This window comes from Tachysurus vachellii, chromosome 15 (genome assembly GCF_030014155.1).
Source record: "Tachysurus vachellii isolate PV-2020 chromosome 15, HZAU_Pvac_v1, whole genome shotgun sequence".
Classification (NCBI taxonomy): domain Eukaryota; kingdom Metazoa; phylum Chordata; class Actinopteri; order Siluriformes; family Bagridae; genus Tachysurus; species Tachysurus vachellii.
Window position 1 is genome coordinate 10,515,609 of NC_083474.1, and position 7,034 is coordinate 10,522,642.

At 38.5% G+C, this 7,034-nt stretch overlaps 1 protein-coding gene across 1 annotated transcript in view; it reads right to left on the bottom strand.

The window, feature by feature from the left end:
* Positions 1-6,147, bottom strand: part of taok1a (TAO kinase 1a) — a 27,451-nt gene extending 21,304 nt beyond the window's left edge. Inside the window, exon 1 of the mRNA XM_060888967.1 lies at positions 5,657-6,147. The gene's annotated coding sequence lies outside the window, so the exon portion shown is untranslated. The remainder of the gene's footprint in view (positions 1-5,656) is intronic.
* Between the last annotated feature and the right edge of the window lie 887 nt (positions 6,148-7,034).

Genomic DNA, 7,034 nt, shown 5'->3' on the forward strand with positions numbered 1-7,034 from the left:
TTAATCCCACTCACATGCGTGATTGATAAATACCGTATTGAACTCAAGCGATGTGAACACGTATATTAAAAAGACACAAATACAAACTTCGAAATGAACATAAGAGCCGCATGAAACCGGGCAAAGAGCCGCATGCGGCTCGGGGAGCCGCGGGTTGGCCAACCCGGTATATAAAGAACACAACAAAATCACAGCAGTCTGATGGCACATCTGAAGTAAGGCAACATTTCCCCAGAAGAACCAGATTGGTCATGAATTTGGTACGACAACTTATTTTTTTTAAATCGACTTAGTGACATGTTTCATGCTGCGAGGTTCGGACAGGTGAACACAAGAGGTTAACTTCAGCAGCCTTCAGCGTGCAGAGACAGTTCTTAGGCACATGATATATTGAAAGGCAATGACATCAGACAATGACAGTCATTTCCCTCAGGAACATATTGTTGTGCTAAAAATCAATTAGCAAATAAGCACTGTGATAAAGATTTGATCTGTAAGCGCTATTATATGAACCGGATACAATCACCTGCAATTTTACTAAATATTTACAAAACTGCTGAAGATTGGAAAAAGCCCAAGCAGATACCCAGAGGTGTATAGGAGTTCCTAACACAATGGAAGATCAGTATATTCACATAATCTGGTAAACTTAATGTCATCTTTATAAATGCAAAAAAAAAAATGGAGATGGCTGGGAAGGGAAATTAATTTTGTACAATCTTTCAAAACATGCCTTACTGTATCATCAGTACATCTGCTAGGCTGCTAAATCAAATTGTTACTTTGGCTTGTTTTGCTGATTAGGGAAAGACTCTGACGCTAATGAAAAGCATGACAAACAGAAATTGCTGAGATGAAAAGCTCTGGTGAAGACTTGCGTAATGGCAGAAACTAAACAATTCTTATGGAAAACTACAGAAAGGGTTGGCAATTTTTCCCCCACGAATAATTAGAACGAAAGCGTTTTCCATCTGTTTGAAGCAACATTTTAATCTATACGTGTTTACTGATGCTATATTTTAATGGACTTCGGACTGCTGGTCTCTAGGGTTAATATTTCAGTAGATTGTGGATATCTGATTGTGTTATTTCAGTCAAAGTTCTGTAAATTGTATCTACCAACCAACATTCCAGTTGATAAGCAGAATTTGCTCCAGCATGGGCATGGGGGGAAAAAAAAAACATCCTGTCCCAGCAATATGCCTCATTATTTTTCCAAACTCATGCTTGCAATGAAGCATCAGTGTACCTTTGAGTGTCTCTTTACACAATGGAAACGTTACGTTGACACGTTCCACTTACCTCCAAAATGAAACGTCCTCAAAAGAGATCATTTGTATAGAAAATTTATAGAAAAAGCATCATTTCCCTTGAGATGAAGGAGAAACAGTGTGCTCTTTTGCTACTGGCATAGAAAGATGGCCACAATGGCAAAGTGCACAACTGTCTGAGTCTGTCAAGTGATTCTAATTCGCAGGCTGTGTGTCATGTCACACATTTTTGACTTGGATAATAATTAAAAGCTAATATTTCAAGCTATTAAATGCTTTAATCCAAACATATATTGCAACTATGTTAGATATGTTTTTTCCATGCATTTTTTTTAGTGTGTGTCCCTGTATGTGAGTTAGTACATGCATTTCACTACCATTGAAAATGTTGTGCCAGGTCATTCAGTATTTGCCTAAAGTAAAACTTCTCAGCTTTTTTCCACGTTGCTGGACAGTCACTGTCAAACAAACTATGGGAAAAGCTCATGTCAGCCAAAATTCTCTCTCTCATAGTAACTGATTCTTGGCTACTTTTATTTAATAAAAGGTCTGATTTTATGAGATTTTAGACTTTTTGATTCTGCAGATGCCATGTCAATATGGATTCTACATCAGTCCCATTAAACTTGTTGTTTTCTATTATTTGTCTGCTATGCTATTAGGAGCTGTGAACTCATTCTAAAATAGTGTCTTGTTTGTTTCTTTTGCTCGGCTCTGTATTGCCCCCCCACCCACCCACCCTGCCGAGCGCTGCTCAGATGATCAGCTGCACAGACACAATGATGAGAGCTGAGAAATGATCTGATGCATTGGTCACAAGACCGGCCAGTGCTTCTGCCTCCCACCGACTCACCAGCTGCCTCACACCCTGGCACTGAGCTCCACTCTCTTAATGCCAGCACACACACACCAAAGTAAATTCACACTGTACAGCCAATCACATGGCTCACTGACCTATACAGTGCCCACAATAACCCAGCACACCAGAGAAACACTCTAAAATACTACATCTATGAGTGCGCTGGTAATCATTTCTGTCAGAAAAGACACTCATTAATATAGACAACATGATTATGTAAGGAATATATGTATATATATTATATGTAAGGAAACTAATGTACAGAACAGATAGGACTCTTACAGACACATAGCACCAACAGACTGAATTTTATATATATATATATATATATATATATATATATATATAAAATTCAGTCTGTTGGTGCTACAGTCCTGTCTGTTCTTGGTACATTAGATTCCTTACATATTTTATATATATATATATATATATATATATATATATATATATATATATATATATATATATATATATATATATATATATATATATATATGTATATATATTATATGTAAGGAAACTAATGTACAGAACAGATAGGACTCTTACAGACACATAGCACCAACAGACTGAATTCTCACTGTGTCGATATGTTACGTGGTTTCTTGTTAGCGCATTTTACTTATGTCAAAAGGGAACGGTTAATGCAGACCGTAGAGCCAGGATGCTGAATAAGTCCATGGTATGGCATTCAACACACTTGCATGGAATGCAGCAGGACAGGACAATAAAGCAGGAGGGCAGGAACTCCCTGTGTATGCGTTCCTGTCTCAGACTTCAGCTACTTCCTCATCACACAAGCTAGACACTTAATCACCACCTCTAGAAAGCGTAGCTTCCAAATCATCTAAAGTATTTCTACTACCCTGCTGAATCCACTGCTGAAGAAAAACACACTCACAAGTTAAAGCAGCTTCCAACATTCTTTTAAAAACAGTGTGACCCAGGAAAGGTTGTGCCCAGAGACGATTACAGTGTATTTATGGATGTCCTGACTGTAACCTTGTGAGTCACATGACAACAAGCTGCTCCACCTGTGTTGATCATTTCATTTGCAAATAATTTTAGGGCTGATTGTATGCAACCTCAGTGAATAAACGAGGGACATTTTAAAGCTAAGAGGCATTGAAAAAAGCTGAGTCTCATTTTCTGCCTTTAATAACATACATTGAAATAATTAAACAAAATAAAGCATGCACCACAGCTAAATTTTAAACAGGAATTACAAGTAACTAGCAAAAATAATTCTAAATAATAAAAAAATAGAAAAAAGGTGCACAGTGCCTCAAATATCCACTGTAAATTAATCGGCTTGACTGCATTCACTCACATGCAGCATTAACTCTATTAAATAATTACATTCAATAGAACTTGTACTTGTATGTATTGAATTTGATCCTCTAGAATAAATAGCAACAAGTGGCTTTGTACATATGTAGACAGAAGTTTTGGGATTGGTTACATTAGGTTCATTGGAAGTGAAGCTACTGTGAATAAAAGGGTGCAAAAGACTAAATACCGTACTGTTATTCACTGCAGAAATTTTTTTAATCATTTTACCAGCATCAATCTTTTGAAAGTTCTGAAACATTTGACACTAGGAAATCAGTTCTGTCAGAGAGTTCTTCTCAAGTACAAACTAGCATATAAGAGTAACAAGTCAGAATTGATTAGCTAAAGTTAGAGACAAATGCTCTGTAAGTAATTAAAGAAAATCAGTGCAAACCAGAAGGCAAATACAATCTGCATGTTGGTGTAGAGAGACTGCAGGGAGCTCCAAGTGATGCTGGGAAGAAAGACAGTGGCTTATATTTAAGTGGCAGCAATGAGATCAGGAAAAAGAGAGAAAGAGGACAGTGTCTCCCATAAACAGATGCACCATTCAGTTGGTTAGACACACCCTCGGTTTGCATGTGTCTGTGAAACAAACCCATAAACAAATCCGGCAGGCCTCTGAAGCAGATGCTTATAAGATTATAATTACTGAACCCTTTACAATCAGTGTGATGAGAATCACGTCAACTCACTTGCTAGACACACACATAGTGTTGTAGCTTTGGTGTCTTTCTATATCCCAGGCCACAAACGAAAGAAGTTGCAAAACCTGACCAGAAGCAACGCTTATTTACCCAAAAACGAGTTCTAATCTAACATCTAGATTCCAATGAAATGGAATCAGACTTCCCGTTTGGTGGGATGGGGGTTGGAAGATTAGTTAGTTTCTCCTAAGGAAGAATACATATAGAGGCCCGAGGTTCATCAAGCTCATCTCTCCAAATTCACACCACTTTATATAACACAACAACAAAGCCAAGGTTTTAACAGCGGTTTGAAAGCGAGTGTGAGCAAGCATCCACGTCCCACTGCATGGAAACTCTGACCAGCCAAGAAGCGCAAAAGATTATAATAAGAGGACTACGTGAGAACATGGTGAATGCCTTCTTTTACAGTCAGCTCGAGGTGGAAACCACACCTTGGTGCACTTGTCATTATGCATTAAGAAAAGTGGAAAGAGAAACTGTTATAGGGAGAGAATAAGCAAGTACGGGGTTACTTCCTGGCTGTTTTGGTGTTTCAGTTTGAATCTTATTCCAACAGTGACCAATCTTATCAGGAAAGGTGGGATGTAGGTTTTCATTCCAACCAAGCAGAAGCCACACCTGATTCCACCTGTTTAATCAGTTGTTCTTGGCTTTTAGTAGACTCTGGTGTGGCTTCTGCTTGGTTGGAGTGAAAACCTGCACCCACATTGGCCCTTTGTGGACAAGATTGGACACCGCCGTCTTACTCGATTCTCCAATCGCAAACTCATCAACAAACCCATCACAGGTTGAAATAAATGCTAGAACAAGGCATAACACTCTGTACTGCACAGGGACTGAAGAGCAAAGTTATTCAGTGTAGGGTCTGAAGAATTATGGTTTGTTTTTAATTGTTTACAGTGATGAAACAATTATATTGACTATTTATTAGCCTATTTGACTGGTCACTTGAGTTTAACCAAGTCCAATCCAAGCTGGGCTTCATGTTTCAGCGAGTGGACAGTTAAGGAAACAGAAACCTCCAATGCACCAATAATAAAGAAAACATTACTGTACACATCTGAATAACCTTCATTAAATATGGATGATTTGTATGGAGATATATATGTTATATTATCACAGAAAAACGTCTTGAACAATCACACACAAAAAAATAAACATATGATATAGGAATATATAAAGCTACACAAAACTATGGATCTACACAATTGTTTACAAATACACAGGCACTAGCTTAGCTTGGGAGCTTAAATTGGTACAAACCCTCACAATCTAAGGTTAAATATCAAAAGGTTTACCGTGATAAAAGTATACCGTGTATACTGAATATACTGTTATCGCATTTATAAATCATTTATACGCGAACAGATGTGGTTAATGTTAACGTATAGACGCACAGTGAAGGTATTTTCTGTCAGTAGCAGTTGCTAAGCACCTAGCTAGCTTTAGTTAGCAAGCTAAATCACTAGCATTTCGCTACTTACCCTTCCCTCAGCCAGGCTGGGTGGCTAAGGCAGTTAGCGTAGCTGCTTTTAGGGTTCAACTCGAGAAATAGTCCACAAAGTGTTTATTATTCGAACACGACAGCTGTTTACCCAAATATCTGTCCGGTTTTAGGGCTTTCTGGATAACTCATCAAACGGCATAATCAAACTGTCGATAACTTATGGAAGTGCATTAAGGAGCTGGTCCAGGATAGTGAAACTCCAGCCCGGGCTAACGGTGGCCCAGTCACTCGCCTTCTCCCTGAGCGGTAATAAAGATGGCGTCCGGCACTTCCAGTCTCTTCTGACAAGTTTGACGCGCGTATAAAACGCGCCAACGTGCAGCACTGATCTCCGAAAAGACGACCACACCCTGACAGACCGAACAGCTAAAGGCTGAGCGAATTGGAAATTGCTATAGAGCGCACAGAGACGCGTTCACAGTGAGCATGTTGTGGTGCTTTTCTTCCCTCTCTGCGCTAGTTTGTTCCTGGAAGGCCGACCGGTCCCGCCCTAACACTGGGGGAAACACCCACTCAGCCCTGACACACACTCTCACACACATAGCACACACACACTCACACAAACCTTCACATACACACACTCTCCACACACACACACACACACACACACACACACACACACACACACACACACACTCTCTCTCTCTCTCTCTCTCTCTCTCTGCCTGCATGACTAAAAATGCCTGCTCATTATTCAGTAATGCTGACTGTGCTCAATACACAATACAAAATAAATAAATAAATATGCCCATCTGTAATTTTCTGTGTAAAACATTAGCAGTCATCCCTCTGAAACAACTTGTTCATTCATGTTTTTTCAGATTTAATAGAGGAATAAATTACAATACAGCCATAAAATCATTCATGTCCAGTATTCAAATGTTTTCAGAACAGACATAAGACTTTTGTGTGTGTGTGAATATGAGTGTGAGTGTTTGTGTGTGTGTGTGTGTGTGTGTGTGTGTGTGTGTGTGTTTGTGTGTGTGTGTGTGTGTGTGTGTGAGTGTGTGTGTTTTAAATATCTAAATACAAATGGTTCATAAAAGTCAAACTGCCAGGTCCATTACTGAACACAATATATACAAATCTATAGAATCTGTACACAAATATATGCAAATCTTTTATCAACAGACATTTAAACACTTCAGAATGTTCAGGCTGAGATACCAGATGTTTTATTGATGTATTAATAGTCTAAACAATTCAGGTTAAAGGATAAATACATAAAAAAAATGTTTACAGTAGTTCAATCTTATTGCTCGTTTTCTCAAAATGTTACTAATATAAAGATCAATGTAAATATAAAAGGTTTAAGTCATAAGTACAGTCAGTATAAGTACTAGAGAGGAAACAAG